The 6,736-nt window shown below is 54.5% G+C and overlaps 2 long non-coding RNA genes across 2 annotated transcripts; one reads left to right on the top strand and one right to left on the bottom strand.

Moving 5' to 3' along the window:
* Positions 1-202: 202 nt before the first annotated feature.
* Positions 203-1,535, bottom strand: LOC135190482 (uncharacterized). The gene is made up of 2 exons (XR_010308542.1): positions 1,390-1,535; positions 203-1,279 (listed from the first exon to the last, which is right to left on the bottom strand). It is a non-coding gene; the product is annotated as an uncharacterized LOC135190482 (long non-coding RNA).
* On the top strand, positions 996-2,621 carry LOC135190481 (uncharacterized). Its single transcript, XR_010308541.1, has 3 exons — positions 996-1,101; positions 2,141-2,204; positions 2,541-2,621. It is a non-coding gene; the product is annotated as an uncharacterized LOC135190481 (long non-coding RNA).
* Positions 2,622-6,736: the final 4,115 nt, after the last annotated feature.

Consider the following 6,736-nt stretch of genomic DNA (forward strand, 5'->3'; position numbering starts at 1 on the left):
AACGGGAGGGGGGTGGGGGGGCACCCCTCGGGTCTCTGCTCTCGATGTCACCTGTCCAAGGTCCCCAGCATGGCAGTGCAAGGTGGCACTGCAGGTTTGCCAGCTGGGCGCCCTGGCGCGGTCGTGTTCTCCGTTGCAGAAGTGTCGCTGTCCCAGTAAATCACAGCCTGCTTGACTGCTCCCTGCGACTCCTTTGTTTTGGGGGGAGGGGGGAGGAGATGGATTGCTGGAGCTGTGCCTTCCCCTTCTCACCGGGGCCACCCCAGCTTGGCTGCAGCATCCAGAGAGGCACAGAACGGTCTGGGTTGGAAGGGACCTTAAAGATCTGCTAGTTCCAACACTGCCAGAGCAAGATCACCTAGAGCAGGGCACACAAACACATCCAGGCAGGTTTGGGCACCTTACCCCTGCCTGCTCCCGCTGGTGCGGGGCTTGGCCGTTCCTTCCCTTCCCCATCCTCGTTTCCCTTCCCCCGGTTCTCCACCCTGCCCATCTTTGCTGCACCCTTGGCAAAGCCACAGGGGTGGGCACCGCTGCTGTCCCCATCACCTTGCCCCACACTGAGCTGCGACACCACTGCGTGCCATGGAAGTGCCCCGGCCGTGCCTGCCCCCTGTGCCGCAGCTCCTCTGCATTCATTAGCTGGCCTTCGCTGGGCTAATTGGGCCACTAATTAGAGCAGGGCTGGCTGCTAGGAGAGGCTGGGACCTGCTGTCTCCTCCAGGGATGGAGCGGGGCATGATGGAGGTGGGGACGAGCAGCTTCGGCCACAGCATCATCTCCGGAGGGTCCTCTTCAGCATCCCACTTTGCATCCAAGGGGGTTTTTCACCCCAGGAAGTCATCTCCTGGAGGGAGGCTGCTCTGATGCTGTTGCCAGGGCGACTGCAAGTGTCTTATTAAGAGGAATTAGTTTGGGTGCAGTTGTCAGCCGCAGCTTTAATTAATCAGCTCCTTTCTCTGCCTAAATAAATATTTACCGGAGGAGAAAGAGACTTCCCAGCCCCGGGGTTGCATCACACCACCGGCACCGCCGCTTCGGGGGCAGGAGCTCGCTGAACGCAAACCTGCATCCTCGGGGCTGCCGGTGTGGGTCTCAAAGGTGCGTGTGTTGGGGGGTGGGAGGGGTTGTGGTGGGTATCGGGACCCCGAAGAGCCCCCTCCACGTCTCTCCCAAGCCCTCTGGCAGCAGGGAAGAGCTCGCAGCCAAACGTCTCCGCCGAGGGTTTGTCTGCAGGCGAGCGCAGGAGCCTGTCTTGGCTTTGAAGGGGTTATGAAACCTGCAGGAGTGGGGGAGGACAGGAGAGCTTTAAAAAGAGCCGTGGTGGCGTGGCGTGGCGTTCCCCCCACGCCCCCCAAACCCAACCTCCCCCCTCTCCCCTCCCCTTACCCCCAGCCATCTCCTGCCGAAAAGGGCTGGCACGGCGCCGGCAGCCGCTCAAGCACAGATTGTGCCTCTGCCCCCGTCCGCCTGCCAACCCACTGAACTCCGCCGAGAAATCAGCTTCTCAGCAGCTTTTTCTGCCTTTCCCCCGATGCTGTTGAGCAGAGAAGAAGGGCTTGAGGCCGTGCTTGCAATCACAACCTCCCCTCTCCCATCTCCTCCCCTCCGAGCAGCCATCAGCTGCTCCAGATCCTTTCACGCTCCCAAAAGATGCGGCAGAGCAAACTGGGATGCTAGGGATGGGATCAGCAGCCACCCTAGGTGACCCTCCCCCCCCTCAAATAAAAACCCCTTGCCCAGGCAGCAGCCTGGGATCTTAGATATAATAAAAAATCGTGGGTTGTTTTTTTTCTTCCCCCCCCCCCTTTGATTTTTGCCTAATCCCAAGACTGGAGCATGGTTATGAGGGGCTACAGCCTATTGGTGCTGTGGGATTCATGCCTCAGCTAACCCTCACCCCCAAATCCTGTCCCAGACAGCAACTTGGGGGCTTATATTTCATTAACATTTATGTTTTTTTCCTCTTTAGGGATATTTATTCCCCCCAGTCCCAAGACTGGAGGATGTTGATGGGGGTTGAAGCCTGTTGGTGCTGTGGGTTTCATGCCTCAGCTAACCCTCACCCCAAAAAATCTGTCCCAGGCAGCACCTTGGGATCTTCTATTTCATTAACATTGATTTTTTTTTTCTCTTTAAGGTTGTTTTATTTCCCCAGTTCCAAGACTGGAGCATACTGATGGGGGTTGAAGCCTGATGATGCTGTGAGTTTCATGCTCCAACAAGTCCTTAGCCCCTAAACCTTGTCCCAGGCAGCATCTTGGGATCTCATATTTCCTAGAATCATAGAATCAACCAGGTTGGAAGAGACCTCCAAGATGCTCCAGTCCAACCTAGCACCCAGCCCTAATAAAAATCTCTTTAGGGATGTTTTTCTCCCTTGATTTTCCCTAATCCCATGAGTGGAGCATGTTGGTAGGAGGTGCAGCCTGTTGGTGCTGTGGGTTTCATGTCCCAGTTGACCCTCACCCCAAAAACTCTGTCCCAGGCAGCATCTTGGGATCTTATATATCATTTACATTGAGTTTATTTCTCTTTAGGGATATTTTTTCCCCCCAATCCCAAGACTGGAGCATGTTGATAGGAGATGCAGCCTGTTGGAGCTGTGGGTTTCATGCCCCAGTTGACCCTCACCCCAAAAACTCTGTCCCAGGCAGCATCTTGGGATCTTATATATCATTTACATTGAGTTTCTTTCTCTTTAGGGATATTTTTCCCCCCCAATCCCAAGACTGGAGCATGTTGATAGGAGATGCAGCCTGTTGGTCCTTTGAGTTTCATGTCCCAGCTGAGCCTCACCCCCAAAAACCTTGTCCCAGGTCACAGCATGGAGATCATTTTCTATCAGCTAAAGAACTTGGAGGCTTCTGTAGCTTTGTGGATGTTTTGTTGTTGTTGGTTTGGATTTTTTTTTCCCCCTTCCTCTTTCATTTTCCTCAATCCCAAACCTGAGCCACTGCTGCTGGAGGATGCAGCCTGTTGGTGCTGTGGGTTTCGTGCCCCAGCTGAGCCTCACCCCAGACACTCTGTCCCAGGCAGCATCTTGGGATCTTATATATCATTTACATTGAGTTTATTTCTCTTTAGGGATATTTTTCCCCCCCAGTCCCAAGACTGGAGCATGTTGACAGGAGATGCAGCCTGTTGGAGCTGTGGGTTTCATGCCCCAGTTGACCCTCACCCCAAAAACTCTGTCCCAGGCAGCATCTTGGGATCTTATATATCATTTACATTGAGTTTCTTTCTCTTTAGGGATATTTTTCCCCCCCAATCCCAAGACTGGAGCATGTTGATAGGAGATGCAGCCTCTTGGTGCTTTGAGTTTCATGTCCCAGCTGAGCCTCACCCCCAAAAACCTTGTCCCAGGTCACAGCATGGAGATCATTTTCTATCAGCTAAAGAACTTGGAGACTTCTGTAGCTTTGTGGATGTTTTGTTGTTGTTGGTTTGGGTTTTTTCCCCCCCTTCTCTTTCATTTTCCTCAATCCCAAACCTGAGCCACTGCTGCTGGAGGATGCAGCCTGTTGGTGCTGTGGGTTTCATGCCCCAGCTGAGCCTCACCCCAGACACTCTATCCCCAGACAGCATCTTGGGATCTTATATATCATTTACATTGAGTTTATTTCTCTTTAGGGATATTTTTCCCCCCCAGTCCCAAGACTGGAGCATGTTGACAGGAGATGCAGCCTGTTGGAGCTGTGGGTTTCATGCCCCAGCTGAGCCTCACCCCAGACACTCTGTCCCAGGTCACAGCATGGAGATCATTTTACATCAACTAAACAGCTTGGAGGTTTTGGTAGCTTTGTGGATGTTTTGTTGCTGTTGTTTTGGTTTTTTCCCCCCCCTCCTCTTTCATTTTCCTCAATCCCAAACCTGAGCCACTGCTGCTGGAGGATGCAGCCTGTTGGTGCTGTGGGTTTCATGCACCAGCTGAGCCTCACCCCAGACACTCTGTCCCAGGTCACAGCATGGAGATCATTTTACATCAACTAAACAGCTTGGAGGTTTTGGTAGCTTTGTGGATGTTTTTGGTTCTGGTGGTGTTCTTTCCCCCCCACCCCCCCTCCCCTTTGATTTTCCTCCCTCCCAAACCTGAGCCATTGCTGCTGGAGGATGCAGCCTGTTGGTGCCGTGGGTTTGGTGGCTCCCAAAATAGAGCCTCAGGGGCAGCTTTTGGGTGTCGGGGAAGGCATCTGAGCAAAGTCATGTGGTTGTTATGCAAGACTTGATGATAGGTTGTAAACAGCTATTAAAAGTGATTGACAAGCCCAGGATGAAGGCTCTTCTTTTTTCAGGTGGTTGGTTGGGGGGGGGGAGGGGGGGAAATGATGACTAATAATGATTAAAATAATTAGCAAATGGAGACCTTCCATAAGTGAGGGAGGAAAGCTTTAGTGAGGATGGAGGAAGGTGTGGTGGAGGCATCTGGTCTGAGTGCTTCCCCTCAACCCAAGGAGGATGTTTGGCACACGAAGTTTGGGAAGGGTTGTTGTTGGTTTGTTCTTGTTGCTCTTTTCACCGGCCAAACCTCCAGGAACTGGGAAGGGTTTTTTGTTGGTGCCATCCATATCAGCTCCTGATCCTCCTGATGCTCTGGCAGGCAATGGCCAAACTCTCCTGCACAAAGCAGCAGCAGAAACACAGCATTCCAGAACCCCAGCGTGGGGAGGGATGGAAAGGACCTCTGGAGATCATCCAGCCCAATCCCCCCTGCTGAAGCAGGGCACCCACAGCAGCTTGCCCAGAAGCACAATGGCCAGGGGGGGTTGGAAGCTCTCCAGACAAGGAGACTCCACAACCTCTCTGGGCAGCCTGCTCCAGGACTCCTGCACCCTCCTTCTGCTCAGATGGAACCTCCTGGGTTCCACTTTGTGCCCTCTGCCCCTTGTCCTGTCCCTGGGCACCACTGACAAGAGCCTGGCCCCAGCCTCTTGCCCCCCACAGCTCCTTTAGCTCTTGCTGAGCATTGCTCAGATCCCCTCTGGGGCTGCTCTTCTGCAGGCTCTCGGCCCCAGGGCTCTCAGCCTTTGCCCCTCACAGAGCTGCTCCAGGCCCCTCAGCAGCCTTGGAGCCTCTGCTGGACTCTCTCCAGCACTTCTCTGTCTCTCCTGAACTGGGCAGCCCAGAACTGGACCCAGTCCTCCAGCTGTGGTCTCACCAGGTCAGAGCAGAGGGAGAGGGGCACTCCTCTAGGTCTGCTGTCCACACTCTTCCTCATACACCCCAGGACCCAATTGGCCTTCTTGGCCACCAGGGCACATTGCTGCCTCATGGGCAATTGGTTGCCCCCAGCACTGCCAGCTCCTTCTCCACAGAGCAAAACTCCACTGGCCTCAGCCTCCACACTCTCTGCCCCCAAGCACCAAGCAAACCTGGGTGCCCTTCACCCACCTCACAGTAAATCTGGCTGGCAGGAAACAGGGTCTTGAAGGTGGCTCCAAAGGCAATGACATTGAAGAGGCAGGAGGGCATCAGGCTCTTGAGAATGACCAACAGGGCATCCTGGGGGGGGGGGGGGGGGGGGAAGCAAACAAAGCATGGGGCTCTCACCAGCTCCAGCACTGGGAGCTCTGGCCAGACCCTTCCTGCCCACCAGACCTCCTTTCCAACCTATGTTTTTGATCCCCCAAAGCCAACTTTAAACCCAAGAAAGAAACCCCAAGCCCAGCTGCAATCTGACAGATTTGGCTTCGCTGAGTCTTGCCAAATCCCAGCACCCCTAAAAATCCAGGGAGTGAGCAGCCTGATGAGAGCAGCCCCGAGTTAATTAGGAGAAACAAGCAGATTATGGGGAAGACAGCTTCTATTTATCTATAAATACTCCAGTAATCAGCAGTGGAGGGCAAGGGAAATCCAATAGGAATATCTGGCTGTCTAAGAAGCTTTCTGAGCAAAACGTTACACAATCAGCTGTGGTCCCCTGGGATCTGGCACCAGCTCCCAGCAGCCAAGGGGGCTCGAATTAAACACAGTAACCCTGAGCAGGGGGAAGGAGGAAGGGTCCCAGAGCTTTCTGCACCCACAGTGAGTGAGTTCTGTGCCTTGAGATCCTGCCAGGAGCTCCACAGGGATGGCAGAATCCCAGCATGCTGGGGGGTGGAAGGGATCCTCCAGCCCAACCCCACTGCTCAAGGAGGGCACCCACAGCAGGGGGATTTGGAAGCTCTCCAGACAAGGAGACTCCATAACCTCTCTGGACAGCCTGCTCCAGGCCTCCTGCACCCTCACACCAAGGAATTTTATCCTCCTGTTCAGATGGAACCTCCTGGGTTCCACTTTGTGCCCTCTGCCCCTTGTCCTGTCCCTGGGCACCACTGACAAGAGTCTGGCCCCAGCCTCTTGCTCCCCACCCTTTAGCTCTTGCTGAGAATTGCTCAGATCCCCTCTGGGGCTGCTCTTCTGCAGGCTCTCAGCCCCAGGGCTCTCAGCCTTTGCTCCTCACAGAGCTGCTCCAGGCCCCTCAGCAGCCTTGGAGCCTCTGCTGGACTCTCTGCAGCACTTCTCTGTCTCTCCTGAACTGGGCAGCCCAGAACTGGACCCAGTCCTCCAGCTGTGGTCTCCTCAGGACAGAGTAGAGGGAGAGGGACACTCCTCTAGGTCTGCTGTCCACACTCTTCCTCATGCACCCCAGGACCCAATTGGCCTTCTTGGCCACCAGGGCACATTGCTGCCTCATGGGCAATTGGTTGCCCCCAGCACTGCCAGCTCCTTCTCCACAGAGCTGCTGTTCCAGCAG

This window comes from Pogoniulus pusillus, chromosome 36, assembly GCF_015220805.1.
Source record: "Pogoniulus pusillus isolate bPogPus1 chromosome 36, bPogPus1.pri, whole genome shotgun sequence".
In the NCBI taxonomy this organism is placed as follows: domain Eukaryota; kingdom Metazoa; phylum Chordata; class Aves; order Piciformes; family Lybiidae; genus Pogoniulus; species Pogoniulus pusillus.